Raw genomic sequence first — 21552 nt, 5'->3', positions numbered from 1 at the left:
AAAAAATTAGAACCCATACATCATAAATATACAATTAATTCATATTCCACTTCACAGTGCAAAATCTAACAAACCCAAACACATTCACATCACCACAACACTCCATCCATACCACACTCAATCAGCAACAACATACTATTGGTCTAAATATAATCAAAAAAATTATAAAAATATATAAAAAACAAACCTACAACAATAATATAATGTAGCAGAAAAACTAATCTCCCACAGTGATATATTCATTAACAAAAATAAAACATACTATAACCAGTGACAAAAAATCATAACCGTGCTAAATATAAAGTTCAGTGACTGGAAGACATAGTCAGGGCTTATTATATCAGTTTTTCACATGTTCATAACACAAAAAAGACCTGACATGTTTCTTTCCATCTTGATTATTAATTATATTTTTGGAAATTCATCAGAGGTTCTGAAGTCTGAAGTATTCGGAGAGGAATGGAAACAGGTTGTTAAGATGCACCAATAGCTGTTGCTTTGTCCTCACACCTAAACGAAAAAGCAAAAATTAAAAAAATTACTGATCTCATACAAATTGTAATTAACTGAGATCAGTCTGCATACATATGGCTCTATAATTGAATCACCAGCAAGCAGCTAAATTGCCCAAACACCTAAAACTAGGTTGCTAAATTAATTAATTAATCCAGCCATCTCAACAAAGAACTAATTAATTTCCGTTCCTGTTTAATGCACTGTTTGTAAGAGTAAGAAACACACCCTTAGAAAAAGGCTACACACTACCTGTTCACAAACCATCAATACTGCACTCTGTCCCATATCACCACTACAAATATTTCCAAAAAGACATGATGAGATGGTCTAGTACAGAATCTGACTCTACTCATAAAAAGAATGAGTACAGCTAAAACATCTAATTCTGTTAAACTTCACTAGATCAATGATCTGTGGTTAAAAAGACTAGCGCTGATGTTAGCATAATTCTAACCGAACAAAAGTTTGTCAACAGCCAGTATGATACAATATAGTCTCATGTCCTGGATGTTTTAACAATACAGAGATTGTTCAAAAGAAACACTCACACTATATGTGAATGGATACTCGAGGTCCAGTCGTACTATTGATGGTTGAATAAAACGGATGGCCTTCTCAGCAGCTCAAAGTTCATAAGAAGATACATCCTATAACAAGGGAAACTGTACAAAGGCAGGCAACTTAAATAGGGCACTTTAATATTTAAAGTAATGCCCTTAACCAACGCTATATTAGCCCTACAGCTCTAAATGGACATGTGAGGGAAAAACAGCCCAGACACTTACTTGTTTAGGCAGTCTAAATTGTGCCACTGTTCTTTAACAGTCGCCTCCTGTTGTGCACAAAACTTGTAAATGCAGTGATCAGTATAAAACGTCTCCACTCTGACTCGGAGCTCATAACTGTTACGGATTAAACAGTAAGCTAATATTAAATGTTGATTGTAAAATATTTCGGCACTGTGGCAATTCTCAAATCCAACCATCAAATAAACCATTTAAAATGAACCCTTTAAACTGAAAAGGTACACTCTGTTAATGTTCAACAGGTGAGCACTGATTCTCGCATTCATTACTATAATCACAAGTTGTACTTCAAAATCTAGACGGCAGAGCCTTCAAAAACAAACCCATCATTCAAAGGGACCATCAAAAATGTAAATACCCAGCTCCCTTGTACGTGACTAACTCGGCAGCGCATTCAAAGTTAAAACACCAAGACTCACCGTAAATCAATCAGAATGCCTTCGCACGTTCATAGTAACGTGCGTACATCCCAGGAAATGGCAAGCAGGGTGCGAGTAAACAGAAAATGTCCTTTCTTATATAGGCCGAAGGTCACATGCCTAGCCTAATTAGTGCACCCGCCCAAACGTTAGTCAGCTGGTTCTAGGCTCGCATCAGCTGTCATTAAGAAGTGTCTGTGCGTGAGCTCACTCGCACACAGAAAGCAAGGTAAAAAAAACAAGGTAAAAAACTCTCAGCGAATATAAGAAATAGCGAGGTCACATCACTAATCTGATTCAAGCGTCTACCCGAAAATGTTTTTCAGCTAATACTTAACTGATATCAGCTCTCATCAAACCGTCTATAAATCCACTCACTGCCACAGGGTAAGCTGGGTAAAGAGGCTCAATAAATATACAAAGTCGCAAGGGGGAACCCAAAGCACACCAGTATTATGAAATACAACAAAAAAATAATTCTCAATTTAAATGGAGTTATTCTCGGGTACCACTGTGTGGATCACAGCCCATAACCCTGGACAGCGGGTCTCGCCAAAGTTAGTATGTATTAGTCACTCACCCAAATGTGATGTATTTAAAGAACCAAATCTCAATGTTCATTAAGACCAGTTTGATGGCTATTTGTTAAGAATATTAGTCGCATTTCTTCTCTCACTAAAGTAGACCTATCAGTGTTGTAACCATTGGAGGTACGCACTTTCTTAAGCACCGTCCACCTTAAATCTTCACAATCATGGTTGCAAGCTACAAAGTGTCCAACCATGGGCGCTGTCAAATTTTTATTCCGAATACGAATACAGCTTTTGTGTTCGCTTATTCATACTTTGACCTTTTGTTCAGTCTGTCCAATGTACAACTTAGAACACGGACACCAAACGCGTATACAACACCACTAGTGTTGCAATTGGTGAACGATTTTTGACACCATGGTCTGATTAAACCAATATCAACACAGGTACTTCGTTTTGTGGAGACACAGCATTGACACATGCCACAGGGAGCATGGCCAGTCGGTTTTTCCATCCCCATTGTTCAGTAATGGTTCGTTGAGAGCTAGACTGTTCGCTAACATCATTCCTAGATATCAATTCTTTTAGATTGCGTCCTCGTTTGAACGCACATCTGGGAGCTGGAATCGGTTGACCTCCTTTAGACAGAATATGCCAATTCCGCCTAATAATTCTCACAATCTTGTGTGATAAAGGATTGTAAGTGCTCACAAAAACTAGCCCATCCTGATCGGATGTCGAGGATTTTGATTTATATTCTAATAATGCTTCTCGATGATTGTTCTGTTGGGTGTCCTGACCCACGTTTAAGCTATCATGCTACAACATTTGGTGCTGTGGGCTTAGAAAATTCAAGATGGCAGAAAACCCACATGTGCGCCGAAATCCAGGAAAGCTGCGCAGTTTGTGCGCCCACCAAAATGGTTGCCTCACTTGCCACCCACCAGTGCGAGAATGAAAGGCCGGGTTGCCATGAGGGAAATGGGTTGCCAAAGGAAAAACAGTAGCGCTGGTTAGCTTCAAAGCGCTTTAAAACCACCATTGGACTACCCGCACAGTAGTCTGAAACCATTGGGAATGGCAATGCTGATTGCCAAATGCAACTTAGAATTGTGGGGAATTCATTTGTTAAATCCCAAAAATGGGTGCAGTACCAGTACTCACCACTATCCAAAAGCCGGCGTTTTAAAACCACCCTGTGTTTCTCTGAAGGCAGGCTCAAAATGCCTATTTTCAAACATTACAATATGTGCAAAATATTCACTGAACACCAGCAGACATTTGGCAAAATGGAGTTTTGTGTGCCTACAAAATCTGGGAAATGAAGAGCCCAGAACAATGCTTATAACAAAACTGGCTGAGCTATGGAGTCAGCAGTTTAAGTTGCACTGGATTTAAAGACACTAAAATCGAAAATGTTTAGATTAAATGAGTGACCTATGTTTGGTGTCACATGCCTTTGTAACTGTTGAAATGTCATAGTTTTGCACTTAGAATCAGCATTCTAGCTGCATGTGTAAAATTGCAAGTTAATTTAAAAAGCAACAAAAAACATGACAGTTAGCTGAAAGTCTGGCTTAAGGAACTTGATTTTGCTTGACAACTACCCCATCAGGAGTGAAACTTGAGTCACAGCTGTGTTCCCAGGACTATCTGCCTTTTTGCTGGCCACACTAAGAATATACCATCTATCTGATAATTGAATTACCTGTGCTCTGCAGGAGAGTGAACAATGCAACTCCCTTCACCCAGGCAGAGGGTTTATTGAGAGGATCATAAATGGCTTCCTCTTGAACAATGAGCCTTTCAGGACCCAAGCAAATCTTATATTGCAGGGGTCGTAAAAGTGGCTTACTCTTGGCAGAAACTGGGAGGGGGAGAAACTGGAGACAGAAGCTGGCTTGGCAGAACTGGATAAACCAGTATTTCTACCTTGTGCTGAGAGGAAACCACACCCCTTTGGAGCCAGAACATAACTTTAAAAAGATGGATCATTCATAGAGCGGACATGTGAAAATTTTATAAATGATACCATAATTCTTGTGATTTTTCTGCCCACAGTTTAAGAGGTTTTTAGAACCGGTGGTATGTTCAGGGGGGTGTCAGCGGAAAAGTGGATATTACTCTAAATGTATGCATGTTAAAAATCTGAAACTTCATCAGTTAATGTCCATACTCCCTGCGCACATGTATGTAAAGTTGGGTCAATGTCAGAAATTGAAAAATCAGTTAAAAAGTCAATTATGTGCCATTTCTGAATGCAAGCTCTTAGAAACAACAGATTTGGACAGAGACATGGCTAAATTCAGCCACACCATGTATATGTAATTTCGAGCAACTGTGTAACTGTGAAATATGTCTTTTGTTATCAAATATAGAATGTGTGCAATCTGACAGAGGAGTGTCCTATCTGCAAGCCATAAAATGACATCACTCTGACACAACTTAGCTTCGCCAATCAAGTGAGGAATGGAAATTTGACCAATGACAAGTGAGAGGGGCAAGTTTAGTTATGACCAACATACCCACCCACTCTCAAAACACATAAAAGCAGATAGACAGGACAGATAGGGACCTTCAATTCCATTTGCTGCAACGCGCTCTGCCGGACCATACAACATCCAGAGATCCAGACTTCAAATTCATCAACCTCCAGAAAGCCAAACTAGAGACTTCAATCTATCCAGAACTAAGAGACCAGACCAGAGAGCGAGCAGTTCCAGAGACCAGACGCTGTGCCCAGAGAGAGACCAGAGCCCAGTCTAAAACCCTGACCAGATCCGTGATGAGGCCCATTTAATTCAAGAATATAGTGTGAGTACCCAGCAGAACTGTGTAGAACCAATCTCTTAGTTAAAATAATATAATTCAATCTATTTTAACCTAAGTAGAACAGCCTGATAGCTCCAAATCTGTCACCTGTCATTCTAGCTGCAAAATCTGTCACTTGTCATTTTGAGCTTTTAAAATTTCAAACCTGAAAAACGACCTTCACAAAATCGCTCATATCTCCGCGATCGTTTGTCTTAGAGACTTGCAGTAACTTTCATTTGGAAGCTGAGATCCTAGGCTTTCCTAGGACCCCAAAACGATAGAGATAATCCTTGTGGTTCCTCTGTAATAGCGCTCGGCGCATCCGCGAATTTTGTCGCGATTTGCAAATTTCTTCACGTGTAAAAAGACAGCAGTTTTGCTTTTCCTTGCCAAAAACTTTGTTTACCTGCTAGTTACTACTAAAGCATTGTTAAGGTGATCCCGAATTCATAGAGAGTAGCTATCACTCACCCTGAACCTCTGAAAGGGAATTAAAAGCATTTTAGCATATTTTTTAATTCATTGCCAGCACATATCAAAGCAATTTGGGCCTGTGTTTTCAAACTTCTGTAGTCTAAGCTTGCTGGGGTGAACTGAATCACATTTGATTGCATTTCTGAGAACTGTGTGTTTTCCTTCCATTTCCTTGCCTTGCATCAAGGGGGGGAGGGGATTGCCAGAGAAAAGTGATTACATTGTTTTGTTGAAATCATATTGAGTATTTCTATACTGCATTTCATTCATTCAACCTTGCATCCATTTCAACTCTATAAAGCATTTTGTACCACCTTCTTCTTTTGTTCCTATTCACCTGTGTGCTACCTTATCCATTTCATGTCAACTCCTTATTGATTATAGAGAAGCGTGTTAGTGCCAGATTCTCCGTTGTTAATCTTTATCATATCAGATTAAGTGTGCTATTCAATTATTAATTTATTATAAGGTGTGATATATACATATCTTGTTTAAATTATCAAATAAACCTTTTAACTTGCAAAACAGAACTACTTCTTGGCTCAGTGGGGTCAGGGGGATTCCAAGAGAGGGGTGTTATATAGGGGTAGTCATCCAGAACGCATGAACTGGACATAAAGATATATCAATAAGGGTTTTCATTCAGTATTATAGACTAGGCGTTGACTTAGCTGTAGTGTTGAATTGAATCCTCTTACAAAGTGGGGGCTCGTCCGGGATCTGGTCAGGGTTTTAGACTGGGCTCTGGTCTCTCTCTGGGCACAGCGTCTGGTCTCTGGAACTGCTCGCTCTCTGGTCTGGGTCTCTGTCCCCAGGAAAAGAAAGTGGAAGCACTTCAGAAACTGAAAGACCCCACAACTCTGCGGGAACTAAGGAGCCTCCTTGGACTGACTAATTACAGCAGAAAGTTCATTGAGGGCTACGCAGAGATCACCAGACCCCTGATTCATCTCCTGAAGGGGGGGTCAAGTGGGAATGGGGTCCAGAACAAGCCGAGGCAGTAAAACAACTCAAAAGAAGCCTCTCACAAGCACCTTGCCTAGCTTACCCTGTCAGAAACAAGGAGTTCTTCCTGGAGACAGGGTTCTCTAATACGTGCTTGACGGCCGTATTATACCAAAAGCATGACAAGGTCAATAAAGTAATCTCCTATGCGAGCAAAACTTTATCCTCTGTGGAGAAAAAATTCAACGATTGTGAGAAGGCACTCCTGGCAACGGTGTGGGCATTGAAGAATTACCGCCCGTTTATCCAGGGGGAACACATCATAGTGGAGACTCCACACCAGCCTCTGCAATATCTCCAAAGTGACAGAATCCGGGCCGGAAATGTGAGTAACTCCCGAATTACTTCCTGGATTCTGTCAATGCAAGGCTTTCCTGTGGAGGTCCGATATGGCCAAAACAAGAAGAGTCCCCTCGCGCAAGGTCTGGCTGACTTGCATGATTGTGCCAGAGAAAACTGTCTCGAGGACGAAAGTCTAAAAATAAAGGACAACATGGAGGCATACCTTAATTCCCCCCACAAAGTCTTTGAAGAGGACAAGTGTGAGGGAATGCCCACTGTCTATGTGGATGGATGCTCTTACCCTGTTGACAACGACGGGGAGAAAGAACTGGTGGCCGGCGTAGGGAATGCATGGGTGAATGAGTCCCCAGAACCCTCCGCTGGATACAAAATTGGTCCCCGAAGTAGTCAGGTGGCAGAATTGATGGCTGTGCATCAGGCCATCCTCGCTGCTGTCCAGCATCAACTCCACGAACTGGTCATAATCACAGATTCGGATTATGTACGGAACGGGTTCGTGGAGCACCTGGTTAATTGGAAAACCAGAGGCATGTTATGTGCTAACAACAAACCCTTGAAACATGGGAAGTTGATCCAAAACATTGATGATCTGGTCACCTCGAATGAGATGACCATCTATTGGAAAAAGATCAAGGGTCATTCCAAAGTAGAGGGACCAGACAAAACTGGAAATGACTTAGCTGATCAGCTGGCCAAAACCGGGGCCATCCAAGGGGATCTAATTGAGATTGAGTCCCTGTTGGGGGAAATCCAGGTCACTGCCATCACTAGGTCCCAGACAAATGCTCACAACGACCTTTCAATTGCACAATGGAGTAAGGAGACCCCTGATGCTGATTTGATTACCGCTCAGAAGGGGGATCCAATAATTGGTAAATTTTACCAGCACCTTGAGGACCCTGAGAACTTTCCCCTGACGGATACCGATTACATTGGGAAAGAGGACCTAAGAGTGTTGATGAAGTGTCCAAAAATGTTCCGGATCCAAGACGGTTTGCTGGTAAGGAAATCCAAAGCTGGCCACGATCAGTGGGTGGTTCCTACCTCATTCCGAAGCCTGATGTTAAGTCACGCCCATGATGCCACCACCGCCGGTCATAGGGGGTTTCACACAACATTGGAAATCTTAAGAGAGGTTGCATACTGGCCACACATGGGGCAGGACCTCGACCAATACTTGAAGGGTTGTCTTGTGTGTGCACAATTTCAGCCGACATCCCTCGCACACCGGGCGCCTTTACAAAAAAGGGGGATGACAATGCCATGGTCAGATTTACAAATCGACTTTGTAGGCCATGTGATTCGCTCGGCTAGGGGGAATAAGTACATGTTGACTGTGACATGCTTGTTTACCAAGTGGGTGGAATGTCTCCCAGCCCCAAATTGCAAGGCAGAAACTGCAGCTGCCTTGATGATTAACCACATCTTTTCCCGTTTTGGTCTACCTCAAAGGATTGAGTCAGACAGAGGTAGCCACTTCACCAGTGAAGTAATGACAAAGATGTGGGAGATACTGGGGGTCAAGAGAAAGCTGCATATTGCTTATAGACCAGCTTCTTCTGGGGCAGTAGAGAGATATAACCGGACAATTGTGAGCATATTAAAGAAGTTTGTGGCAGATTCTGGGCCAAGTTGGGATATCCGATTACCTCTGGTCCTAATGGCTATCAGATCTACCCCTTCATCTGCAACCAAAATGTCACCATTTCAGTTGATGACTGGGCGCAAGATGGTGCTTCCTCAGCATTTGCTCTATAGGACCCAAGAGCAGACACTGATAAATGCCTCCACTACTCATGAGTATGTAGAGAATTTAAGGAAACACCTCCAACATGCTTTTGCTTATGCTCAGCGGAATCTAGAAAGATCAGCTGATAGCATGAAGACCCATTATGACCTGAAAACTTCCAGGAAGGAATATCAGGTGGGAGACCGGGTCTATCTATACAACTTCCAAAGGAACCAGGCCAAGCAGCGCAAATTTTTGCCTACATGGAAGGGACCAGTCGAGATCATAGACAAAATCTCCCCTGTGGCCTACAAAATCCACATCCCCAAAGGTCCTTTGGCAGCGGGGGAAGACAAGTGGGTCCACATAAACCAGTTGAAATGTTGCCATCCCAGGCACGCTCTGCAGCAACTGGAGGAATCCTCTGGAATCCTAGCGGGTACTGTCTCAGACTAATTCAGTTCCAATCATAAAACATACCACATCTAGTCTCTAAAATATTGTGATTTGCATGAAACTGTCTCTTAGTTATACTGTTTTTTTTTCAAAATAAGAATGTAATGTTTCGTTATGATGAAATGCATATGCTGCCCCACTATCTCAACAGTGGTGGAAAAACGTCTATGAGTAGGTATTGCCGCTCTTCCTTTGTCGTCCTAGGAGAAAGAAAACCTGGAGACGGGCCAAGGAGGGCGATCCGGAGACCAGGAACGAAGATCCAATGGGCCCAGTGGACCGCCCAATACTCCCATCAGGACTGGCGAGGAGAACCGATCGATCCGACCGGATGGAGGAAAAGATGCTGAACTGTGCCATCTACCGGAAGAAGATTATGCGGACAGACCGGTGCGTGGGTCAAAACCCTTGTGCACCCGACTCCCCATCGACTCAAATTCAAAGTGCAGTCGCGTGGGGGGGCTTGTTGGGTGTCCTGACCCACGTTTAAGCTATCATGCTACAACATTTGGTGCTGTGGGCTTAGAAAATTCAAGATGGCGGAAAACCCACATGTGCGCCGAAATCCAGGAAAGCTGCGCAGTTTGTGCGCCCACCAAAATGGTTGCCTCACTTGCCACCCACCAGTGCGAGAATGAAAGGCCGGGTTGCCATGAGGGAAATGGGTTGCCAAAGGAAAAACAGTAGCGCTGGTTAGCTTCAAAGCGCTTTAAAACCACCATTGGACTACCCGCACAGTAGTCTGAAACCATTGGGAATGGCAATGCTGATTGCCAAATGCAACTTAGAATTGTGGGGAATTCATTTGTTAAATCCCAAAAATGGGTGCAGTACCAGTACTCACCACTATCCAAAAGCCAGCGTTTTAAAACCACCCTGTGTTTCTCTGAAGGCAGGCTCAAAATGCCTATTTTCAAACATTACAATATGTGCAAAATATTCACTGAACACCAGCAGACATTTGGCAAAATGGAGTTTTGTGTGCCTACAAAATCTGGGAAATGAAGAGCCCAGAACAATGCTTATAACAAAACTGGCTGAGCTATGGAGTCAGCAGTTTAAGTTGCACTGGATTTAAAGACACTAAAATCGAAAATGTTTAGATTAAATGAGTGACCTATGTTTGGTGTCACATGCCTTTGTAACTGTTGAAATGTCATAGTTTTGCACTTAGAATCAGCATTCTAGCTGCATGTGTAAAATTGCAAGTTAATTTAAAAAGCAACAAAAAACATGACAGTTAGCTGAAAGTCTGGCTTAAGGAACTTGATTTTGCTTGACAACTACCCCCATCAGGAGTGAAACTTGAGTCACAGCTGTGTTCCCAGGACTATCTGCCTTTTTGCTGGCCACACTAAGAATATACCATCTATCTGATAATTGAATTACCTGTGCTCTGCAGGAGAGTGAACAATGCAACTCCCTTCACCCAGGCAGAGGGTTTATTGAGAGGATCATAAATGGCTTCCTCTTGAACAATGAGCCTTTCAGGACCCAAGCAAATCTTATATTGCAGGGGTCGTAAAAGTGGCTTACTCTTGGCAGAAACTGGGAGGGGGAGAAACTGGAGACAGAAGCTGGCTTGGCAGAACTGGATAAACCAGTATTTCTACCTTGTGCTGAGAGGAAACCACACCCCTTTGGAGCCAGAACATAACTTTAAAAAGATGGATCATTCATAGAGCGGACATGTGAAAATTTTATAAATGATACCATAATTCTTGTGATTTTTCTGCCCACAGTTTAAGAGGTTTTTAGAACCGGTGGTATGTTCAGGGGGGTGTCAGCGGAAAAGTGGATATTACTCTAAATGTATGCATGTTAAAAATCTGAAACTTCATCAGTTAATGTCCATACTCCCTGCGCACATGTATGTAAAGTTGGGTCAATGTCAGAAATTGAAAAATCAGTTAAAAAGTCAATTATGTGCCATTTCTGAATGCAAGCTCTTAGAAACAACAGATTTGGACAGAGACATGGCTAAATTCAGCCACACCATGTATATGTAATTTCGAGCAACTGTGTAACTGTGAAATATGTCTTTTGTTATCAAATATAGAATGTGTGCAATCTGACAGAGGAGTGTCCTATCTGCAAGCCATAAAATGACATCACTCTGACACAACTTAGCTTCGCCAATCAAGTGAGGAATGGAAATTTGACCAATGACAAGTGAGAGGGGCAAGTTTAGTTATGACCAACATACCCACCCACTCTCAAAACACATAAAAGCAGACAGACAGGACAGATAGGGACCTTCAATTCCATTTGCTGCAACGCGCTCTGCCGGACCATACAACATCCAGAGATCCAGACTTCAAATTCATCAACCTCCAGAAAGCCAAACTAGAGACTTCAATCTATCCAGAACTAAGAGACCAGACCAGAGAGCGAGCAGTTCCAGAGACCAGACGCTGTGCCCAGAGAGAGACCAGAGCCCAGTCTAAAACCCTGACCAGATCCGTGATGAGGCCCATTTAATTCAAGAATATAGTGTGAGTACCCAGCAGAACTGTGTAGAACCAATCTCTTAGTTAAAATAATATAATTCAATCTATTTTAACCTAAGTAGAACTGCCTGATAGCTCCAAATCTGTCACCTGTCATTCTAGCTGCAAAATCTGTCACTTGTCATTTTGAGCTTTTAAAATTTCAAACCTGAAAAACAACCTTCACAAAATCGCTCATATCTCCGCGACCGTTTGTCTTGGAGACTTGCAGTAACTTTCATTTGGAAGCTGAGATCCTAGGCTTTCCTAGGACCCCAAAACGATAGAGATAGTCCTTGTGGTTCCTCTGTAATAGCGCTCGGCGCATCCGCGAATTTTGCCGCGATTTGCAAATTTCTTCACGTGTAAAAAGACAGCAGTTTTGCTTTTCCTTGCCAAAAACTTCGTTTACCTGCTAGTTACTACTAAAGCATTGTTAAGGTGATCCCGAATTCATAGAGAGTAGCTATCACTCACCCTGAACCTCTGAAAGGGAATTAAAAGCATTTTAGCATATTTTTTAATTCATTGCCAGCACATATCAAAGCAATTTGGGCCTGTGTTTTCAAACTTCTGTAGTCTAAGCTTGCTGGGGTGAACTGAATCACATTTGATTGCATTTCTGAGAACTTTGTGTTTTCCTTCCATTTCCTTGCCTTGCATCAAGGGGGGGAGGGGATTGCCAGAGAAAAGTGATTACATTGTTTTGTTGAAATCATATTGAGTATTTCTATACTGCATTTCATTCATTCAACCTTGCATCCATTTGAACTCTATAAAGCATTTTGTACCACCTTCTTCTTTTGTTCCTATTCACCTGTGTGCTACCTTATCCATTTCATGTCAACTCCTTATTGATTATAGAGAAGCTTGTTAGTGCCAGATTCTCCGTTGTTAATCTTTATCATATCAGATTAAGTGTGCTATTCAATTATTAATTTATTATAAGGTGTGATATATACATATCTTGTTTAAATTATCAAATAAACCTTTTAACTTGCAAAACAGAACTACTTCTTGGCTCAGTGGGGTCAGGGGGATTCCAAGAGAGGGGTGTTATATAGGGGTAGTCATCCAGAACGCATGAACTGGACATAAAGATATATCAATAAGGGTTTTCATTCAGTATTATAGACTAGGCGTTGACTTAGCTGTAGTGTTGAATTGAATCCTCTTACAGTTCGAAGCCCTTGTAAAGGAACGTTTAAATTTTTTACGAGGATAACCTCTCTGTATCAAATTCTGACTCAAAACTCCAGCTTCCTCTTTGCACACAGTCGGATCTGTACTATTGCGCTTCAGCCTCAAAAACTGCCCAAAGGGCAAGTTATCTCTAAGTGTTTTGGGGTGCAAACTGACATATCTTAACAGGGAATTACGATCTGTGGATTTGTGAAAGGGTCTTACCTCTAACGTCTTGTTATCAGAATTAACAAAGATCGTAAGATCTAAAAAATCAATCTTATTCCTGTCATAATGAACAGTAAATTGTACAAACGGATTAACACTGTTAAGCCAGGCAAAAGAAAATGCTCCTCAACTCCATGCCAAATCATAAGCACTTCATCGATGTACCTTTTCCACAAAATTTGGTGATGTCGGAAAACATTAGAATCACTGTAAATACTTTGATGTTCCACACAATCAACATAGAGATTGGCCAAGGTCGGGGCTACAGCAGACCCCATAGCAGTGCCATGGATCTGTTGAAAATAGTCGTTATTAAATTTGAAATAATTCTCTGTTAGAGCAAGGGAATTGCACCAGAGTATAAAAGAATTTGGTGTAATACCTGGTGTTCTCCTGGCTAGCAATAGTTCTTCAATCATATCGAGAGTGGCCATCTGTGGAATCTCTATATCGATCAGGTGCCTGTGCCAACCATGGTGGGAGGGTTGAATTCATTCAGCTTCTGTGGTTCGGGGGAGAGTGTCGATCTCTCTTTCCCATTATTGTGTGTATTTGACAGAATAGCACGGATCTTATCGTGAAGTGCGGATGGGTTCTCTCACATGTCATCATGCCGCACGCCAGCATATGGTCATGTGGCACTGTCCGGAAGGTCAGCAATGAAGTCAGATGTTCGTACACATTATGGGTAAGTTTCACTAATAAAAACCTATGAAATTCAATGAAAAAACTTTGTTAAGGGAACGTTATGGTTAAGTTGCACTAATAAAAACCTATGAAATTCAATGAAAAAACTTTGTTAAAGGGACATTATGGTTAAGTTGTGCTACTAAAATCCTATGAAATTCAGTTAAAGGCATGTTATGGTTACAAGTAAAACTGAAAAACCCCTGAAATTCGCCAGTTATGTAAGCTAATCAACCATAATTTGGGCCACCACCCTGCACTGCTAAGAATAACACCCATGACATCAAAGATGACATAACAAATATAATTGATGACATCACATATCTTTTTTTGTTCACTGACATATCTAGGTCAGGTGAGTTTATTCACTGGCAGTCAAAAACATAAAATTCAAAAGGTATTCATTTGTAGACTTTGCTATTCTCACATGTTCTTACAGTACTTTCCTTAGAATTCAATAAAATCTTATCAAAGACCTCTATTAATGTCAGACACATAGTCAACCAAACACTCCCATCTGCAGAACTGATCACCATTAAACTATCCCCAACCAACATGAACACCACCACCATCCACCTCCTATACAGACCGCCTGGTCCCATCTCATCCTTCAATGACGCCATTGCTCTCCTGCTCCCTAACAACACCAAACCTAACTCACAGATACTCATTCTAGGCAATTTCAGTCTTGGCTATAACAACACCATAGATGACAAAGCAAACATGATCGCCAACACCATCTCAGAGCTCGGATTCACCAATCACAACTCATGACCCACGCACAATAAAGGGAGAACCCTTGATTGGTTAGCGGACCTCAATTGCAATACCACCATTCTATACAATACATCCTGTGCATGGACTGACCACCACCTAATCACCTTCACCATCAACAAAAACAAACATGCCTCGCCTCCAACAACTAATGCCCCACCTGCATTTACAAGAAATAGCAAAAATTTCACAGCTGAGAAATTAATCCCGCTGCTCCAACCCATCATCGACTTCGCACCCTCCCTTGCCAACCCCACAGATTTAGTAGACCTATACAACTCAACTATCCTCAAAGCTATCAACATTGGTGGGCCCCTTAAATTACACAAAGCCAAACCACACACTCACCTTAACTCTTGGTTCATCCCTGAACTAAAAACGCTTCGGAAAAACAAGAGACATGCCGAATCAGTATGGAAACACTCACCCTCAGTCATCAATAAGATGTCATACACTGCAGCCTCCAATAACTACAAGCAAGCCATCATCCAAATAACAAATAACATGTATAATGAAAGAATCAGTAAGGCCAAATCTGACACAAAATATCTTTTTAATATCTTAAGAGAGCTCAAATCCGCAGTACCCATACCTGACACTTGCACCAAAGATACCTTGTGGCGTACAAATATACAAGAAGCCCTCCTCGGCAAAATTGCTATACTCCAGGCAAAAATCAAAGTTAAGAAAGCCAGCCTTACAACTGCCAATAACCTCACCCCATCCCCTCCCACCAAACAAACATACAACAATACCCCATTTGAATTCTCAACCATCACCACCAAAGAGGTTGAAGACATAATATCTACCCTAAAACCGTCCAAATGCCAAGGTGACACCTGCCCAGCTCCAGTAATCAAAGACGCAGCCAAATATCTAGCCCCTTTCATCACCTCACTTTTAAACTCTTCATTCACATCAAGTCTAGTACCTGACAATCTGAAGGATTCTTGGGTTTTACCACTGCTCAAGAAACCCACACTGGACCCAAGCATCTCCACCAACTACAGACCCATAACTACAGTACCTTTCCTCTTAAACATTCTGGGCAGAGCAGCCCACCTGCAGATCTAAAACTGCCTAGAGAAAAACAACTTACTTGGACTAAGACAATCTGGTTTCCGCCCTAAACATGGTACAGAGACCGCCCTGATCGACCTCAAGACTCAAATGGACAAGTTAAAAGATAATGGCAAACTCGCCCTTCTACTCCTTGATTTATCTTTCACTTTTGACTTAGTAAATCATGACATCCTATGCAAATATCTAGCCTCTGCAGCCAACTTCTCTGACAAAGCTAACACCTGGATTCAATCCTTCTTGACCACTAGATCCATGAGGGTCTTTGCACCCATCGCTACTGCCGAACCGGCACCTGTTACTTGCGGCGACCCACAGGGATCCTGCGTCTTGCCCACACTATACAACGTGTTTACAAAACCCCTTTTCGACATACTGGATCATTTGGGTGTCATCTACACAAACTACGCAGATGAACACTCAAAAACTCATCCCACTAACAGGTGACTATTCCACTGATAATAAAGTCACCAACAACATTTAATCCATCATCCAAGAATGGATGGCAAAGCATGGATTATGCCTCAATGACGACAAGACCGAGCTTCTCCTCCTATGCTCCCAATCCAGACTCAACAACCTTGTCAAACTTTACCAAGCATTCACCATTGACTCCAACAACATCACTGTATCTAACTATGTAAACACCCTAGGAATTCACCTCGACTCTTCCCTCACCTTGACTAGACAAATCAATGCCATCTCATCCTCTACCGCCTATACTTGCAAGCTTATCAACGCCTGCAGACCATACCTATCCACTTTAACTGCACAACCCTCGTTAGAGCCTTAGTACTCTCTAAATTAGACTATTGCAATGGACTCTATCTCGGCACCAGCCAAAAGAACATTGACAAGAATCAAGTTGTTCAAAATAATGCTCTCAGAGCAGCCTTGAATATACCTAAATCTGAACACATTTCAGATCTGAGACGCTCCACCCACTGGATATCTGCACCACAAAGAATTGAGCTCAAAACACTGTTGCTCACCCACAAGTGCCTGTCTAACCAAGTCCCCAAATACCTTGCTGACAACTTCATCCTTAACATCTCTTCCCGGCCACCCAGATCAGCCAAACTCATTGCTTAAATGTCCCTAGACATCAGCTCCAAAGAGCAGGTGGCTCAAGCTTCCCAGTGCTTGCCTCAAAACTCTGGAACTCCCTACCACTTGCCCTCAGAACTGAACCATCCTTCCACCGATTCAGACAAAATGCCAAAACCTGGTTGATCACCAAAGAAGCCTAAGCTTGCATTCATCATTCACCTGAGAGACTTATAGTTATAGATATATATAGCCAACACAACCTGCATTAACCACTCTTCTTGCAATCTTATTGTAAATACCCTACTTGCTGTTTTTGCTCTGAATATCCCTGTTCCATAACGGATTGCACAAACTGTGAATAATATGTACCACAAGAACCATGCATATGTAACATTCACACTGGACTACAACAACCATAATATATTACCTGCTACCTTGTAATCTTGTCTAGCCTGTATGTATTTTCTGCTACCTTGTAACCATGTCAAGCACCCAGTTGCTCCAGGGCCAACCGCCCTATACAAAACAATAAACTAAACTAAACTAAACATACATAGGGGAAGAAGCAGGCCTGAAACACAGCAATGATTTCTATGCGTAAAGATAATCATGTTGGTTATACACAGTGGCTCATGATACTGCCTCTTGTTTACTTACTTTACTCTCCCTGTATAAGCCCTATATTTGTATACATTGTGGTCTTTTAATGTTTTGTGTTTAGTTGTACAAGCATGTAGTAAGTTATGCATTATTACCTACTTAGTATGTTTCACAGTATACAAACATGTGATACAGAAGCATTCACCATTTTACTATTGAACATGGGAAAATTAGAAGTATTACATCTCTATGGTGTATGTTGCAGCCAATGCCTATGTTTCTGTGTGGGTAGGTTCCTGTTCTAGAAACAACACTGCAATGGAATATTCTTTGGAGCAATACATTGCATAATCAAGTATGTAGTTCATCACACATCTCCAGATGACCCTTTACACTTTTTTGCCAACATTACATTCACAAACCCTTGTATGAACATTAAATGCACATGTGATGTCATCAGTGATGTCATCAATCATATTTGTTATGTCATCTTTGATGTCATGGGTGTTATTCTTAGCAGTGCACGGTGGTTTGGTTATGGTTGCTTAGTTTACCATAACTGGCGAATTTCAGTTTATTTTTTGGTTTTACTTGTAACCATAACATGCCTTTAACAAAGTTTTTTCACTAAATTTGATAGGTTTTTAGCAGCGCAACTTAACCATGAAGTCCCTTTAACAAAGGTTTTCCATTGATTACACAGCCACGGCAGTGGCTGTGTAGTTGTGGTTAAGTTGCCAATCCCATAGTAAGACCACTTTTTGGGCGGCTTATAACTTTGCTCTCCCTGGACGAATCCTCACCAAAATTTGCAAAAAAAAGTATATGGCCCACTCTGAATCTCTCTGCAGAGTTTGGTGAGGTTTGGTACAGGGGCGGCAAAGTTGTAGGGGGGTCCCAAAATTTCTTATTTTCCCATAGACTGAATGGGAAAAAACTTTGCGCACGCCTACAGCCCAAAACGCTGGACAGATTTTCACCACATTTACAGCAGGAGCAGCGCCTTGGTCCCAAAAGCATGCTTTTGTAAATTTGGTGAAAATCGGTCCAGTAGTTTTTTTTAAAACGATCAAAAAGTAGGTCTAAAAAATGAGTGATATCTATGTCCACTCCATGGACACATTTCCCTGATCGCTCCGTGGACAGGAAACCGATTGGCTGATCGTCTCGCGTCATGTCCGCAGACATGTGACGTGTTTGCTGATTGGATGGTGAAGAGCATGAAGTGCGTCAGATTGTTCCAATGCACCCGACATCTTGGATCTGCGGACAGCACGGTGACAAATGGGGGAGAAATATAACTTTGGCAAGTGTGTTGGTGTGTAAGAGTGTTTGGGAAGGGTGGGAGAGTAAGAGATGGGTCAAATGCTGTATTTATTTAGGTGGCAGGCATCCCCGTTGTGTTCATCTTGTCCGCTAACAGCCGTGCTCCCGGGATGTCCGTAATCAGTCAAAATGGGGGTGTCCTGAGGACAATATTCCTGTCTGTACTGTCCGCAGGCAAGTTGAAACTGTTTTGAGAACTACGCGGGATGTCTGTAATTAAACAAAATGGAGGTGTCCTAAGGTCACTAAACCTGTCCGTGCTGTACGCAAGCAAAATAAAACTGTTCTTAGAACATGCGCTGTGTCCGCAGGCATAAAAAATGCCCATATGGCATAGTTAAAATGTTTGATTCTATGGGTGTGATCTATGGGTGTGATATGCTGCGGTGGTTGTGGCCAGGGCCTAGAGTCTTGGGTGCATGGCCGAAGGCCGTAAGCTGTAGAGAGGTGAGAGAGCTTTCAGATGAGAGGTGTATAGTGAACATAGTCTATTGTATGCTAAAATACAAGGAATATCAGCGTTTACTTTACTTGCATCAAAGTTGATTTGAAATAGACAGTCAAGTGTACGTAAGCGTGATAGTGCTACATAGCTCATGCCTTCTTTAAAGACTGTGTTCCCAATATCTATAAATGCTTTATCTAGGGTAAGACTTGCGATTTGTGAATGGTTACTGCATATGCTAGAGTTAGAGAGAATTGTTCTCTGTGTACATACATGTCTTTGAAAATAAGGAATCGAGCTGTGGAGCGCCCTACCCTTTTTACTTCTGAAAGTTTGTCAAAGAGAATATTGACAAACTGAGTGTTGTTGTCACGTGGGTATGTTTCAAAGCCAAAAACTGTACTTAGTGCTCCATTAACTAGTCCTTGCTCCACGGCAAGGTTACGTTTAAGCATTACTCTACAGTTTAAGGATAATTTTAATATTTTCTCCAAACCAGCTGTGTTGAAGATAGAATTTTCCAAGGTATTTAGTCTTGTTGTGGCTTGTTGACACATGTACAGTGTCATACCATGTACGTCCAGTTTGTCTGTGGAGCAAATTTCAATTATTGGTTGCAGTTCTTTTTTCAACATTGTTTCATTGAATTTGGAACAGCTTGCAAGATTTGGCATTAAGGACATACAATTGACATTTTTGTGTGCTAATTGTTCCATGACATCAGTAACACATGAGTTATGGCCATAAAGTGCATGGATGTGCCAGGTTTTTTTAATATTGCTTGTGCTTCTTGAGATAGTACACCAACTCTAATACATTTAAAATGTTGGCGTAAGTGAAGTCTGCAGATTGGCACATGTTTTCTGTTAATTCTCTGTATTGGAAATGTTGCCAAAGGTTGACATTTCCTATACTGCCAACGGTTTTATGGCAGAGTTTGTGTCCTAAGGTTTTAAAAATAGGTTCACCTTTCACTGGTGTCAATTGAAGAAGATCTCCAAAAACAGTAATGTGTTTTCCTCCAAAGAGCTCTTCGTAGTTTGTTTTAAGTACTTCTTGTAATCTGAGGTGAATCAAAGCCAACGTTAGGTTGGAGACCATGCTCACTTCATCTATTAGTAGCATTTTCATTTGTTTTAACACTCTGCATAGTTCATTGCAGCTTCTGTAGAAAGTTTGTAATATTCTAATTTGTTTTGGTGTTCTACTGGAAGGAGTAGTAATAGGTGTAAAGTGACACCACCTATGTTGTAGGCAGCTAAACCTGTGGGGGCAGTTACAACAGATGACAGTTTGTTGTTTGTCAATTGTTGAAGGAACTTGCTGATGATTTTGATTAAGAATGTTTTGCCTGAACCAGCTTCACCACTGACGTATAGTAGTATAGGTTGGTAATTTTGGTAGGTACATTATTTATTTTCATGTTGTACACCATTTGAAATTTGTTTTGTTAATTCTTGAAAAATGGTACGCTGCTCTTTGTTCAATTTTGATTGTAGTACAGTTAAGTCTGCTGTATCTTCTTCATAGTGACACATGGTGTTTTCTACTTCTGTGATAGCTAATTCTGTCTCGTTTGCTATTAGTGGCTGTCCCAGTCGTTCTTGGCTTCCTGTTACAGAAGGTTGACTACTGTCGGGAGTGTCCTTATCAAGTTGGGCCTGGAGTTCTTCTTTGTGTTGCTGTCCATTGTGCAACATTGTTTTGTACTGTGTAAAGTTTATATCGGTTATAGTGCTTTCATTTGCTTTGAAAGCGTCTTCATAGGAGTTATAGTTTTCTAGTATCTCTTCTTCTTTTTTCCATGGTTTAAAAAGTTGTAGCAGGGATATGTAATATAGTTATTTATGTTGAGCAGTTTCTAATGACAATTTGATATGATTAATTAAGCTTGGTTTGGTAAGTTTCACTAAGATGCCTTCACAATTTATCACTCTATATCTACCTTTTTTTTCATCGGGTTTTATTTTATTTTTGTATGTGAAGTTTTGGGCTATGAGGTATAGACACATGTTTTCCAAAGTGGTACTCCTGTTTGAGTAGTATGTGTCTAGTAAATTGTTTTTAAAAATGTCTTGACTGTTGGGATCATTTTTGGCAATTGTTTTTATGTCGTCGTATGATTTGAGAACTCTTTTTCTAGATTTAGCAGGACCAAGACTTAGCCATACTATATTTTCAGATTTTCCATACAAATCAGTACCGGTTAAACGATCTGCAGCTTCATAGCAGCCACATTCTCTATGAGAGAGCTCTTTTATGCCTAAGCTGTATAATTTCTGAGATAGTGTTTTGTCCAATGATAGGTCATTCTAGAGGTCTTGAAGCTCTGTTTTTTCTGCTTTGGTTAAGTAGGCTGTAACATATTGTGCAACTGCAGTGGAATTCTGCAATTTACTGCACATTTATGTTTGCATTCCATAAGAGGGCAATGATTTCATTGTAATCATTGATATATTTTGCTTCTTCTGTTCTTTTTATGTAATATGTGTTCTTAGGTGGTTTACCTTTAACACTATGTCTAACTGAAGACATGAAGTTGTTCACTTCATCTGTTTCTGTAACTGGTCTAGGAAAACCAAAGCGGCATTTGGTGTAGTATTTCCCTTTGTTTTTGAATTTGCAACAACAATATTTGC

General features: G+C 41.2%; 1 long non-coding RNA gene across 1 annotated transcript; it reads right to left on the bottom strand.

Annotated features, from left to right (window-relative positions):
* Window positions 1–355: 355 nt before the first annotated feature.
* On the bottom strand, window positions 356–1802 carry LOC138528839 (uncharacterized). Its single transcript, XR_011284261.1, has 3 exons — window positions 1742–1802; window positions 1302–1418; window positions 356–510 (listed from the first exon to the last, which is right to left on the bottom strand). It is a non-coding gene; the product is annotated as an uncharacterized lncRNA (long non-coding RNA).
* Between the last annotated feature and the right edge of the window lie 19750 nt (window positions 1803–21552).

The sequence above is a fragment of the Ambystoma mexicanum genome, chromosome 7q (genome assembly GCF_040938575.1).
Source record: "Ambystoma mexicanum isolate Mex_15411 chromosome 7q, UKY_AmexF1_1, whole genome shotgun sequence".
NCBI lineage: Eukaryota > Metazoa > Chordata > Amphibia > Caudata > Ambystomatidae > Ambystoma > Ambystoma mexicanum.
Note: the sequence above shows the minus strand (reverse complement) of the source record. Positions and strands in the feature narration are given on the sequence as shown.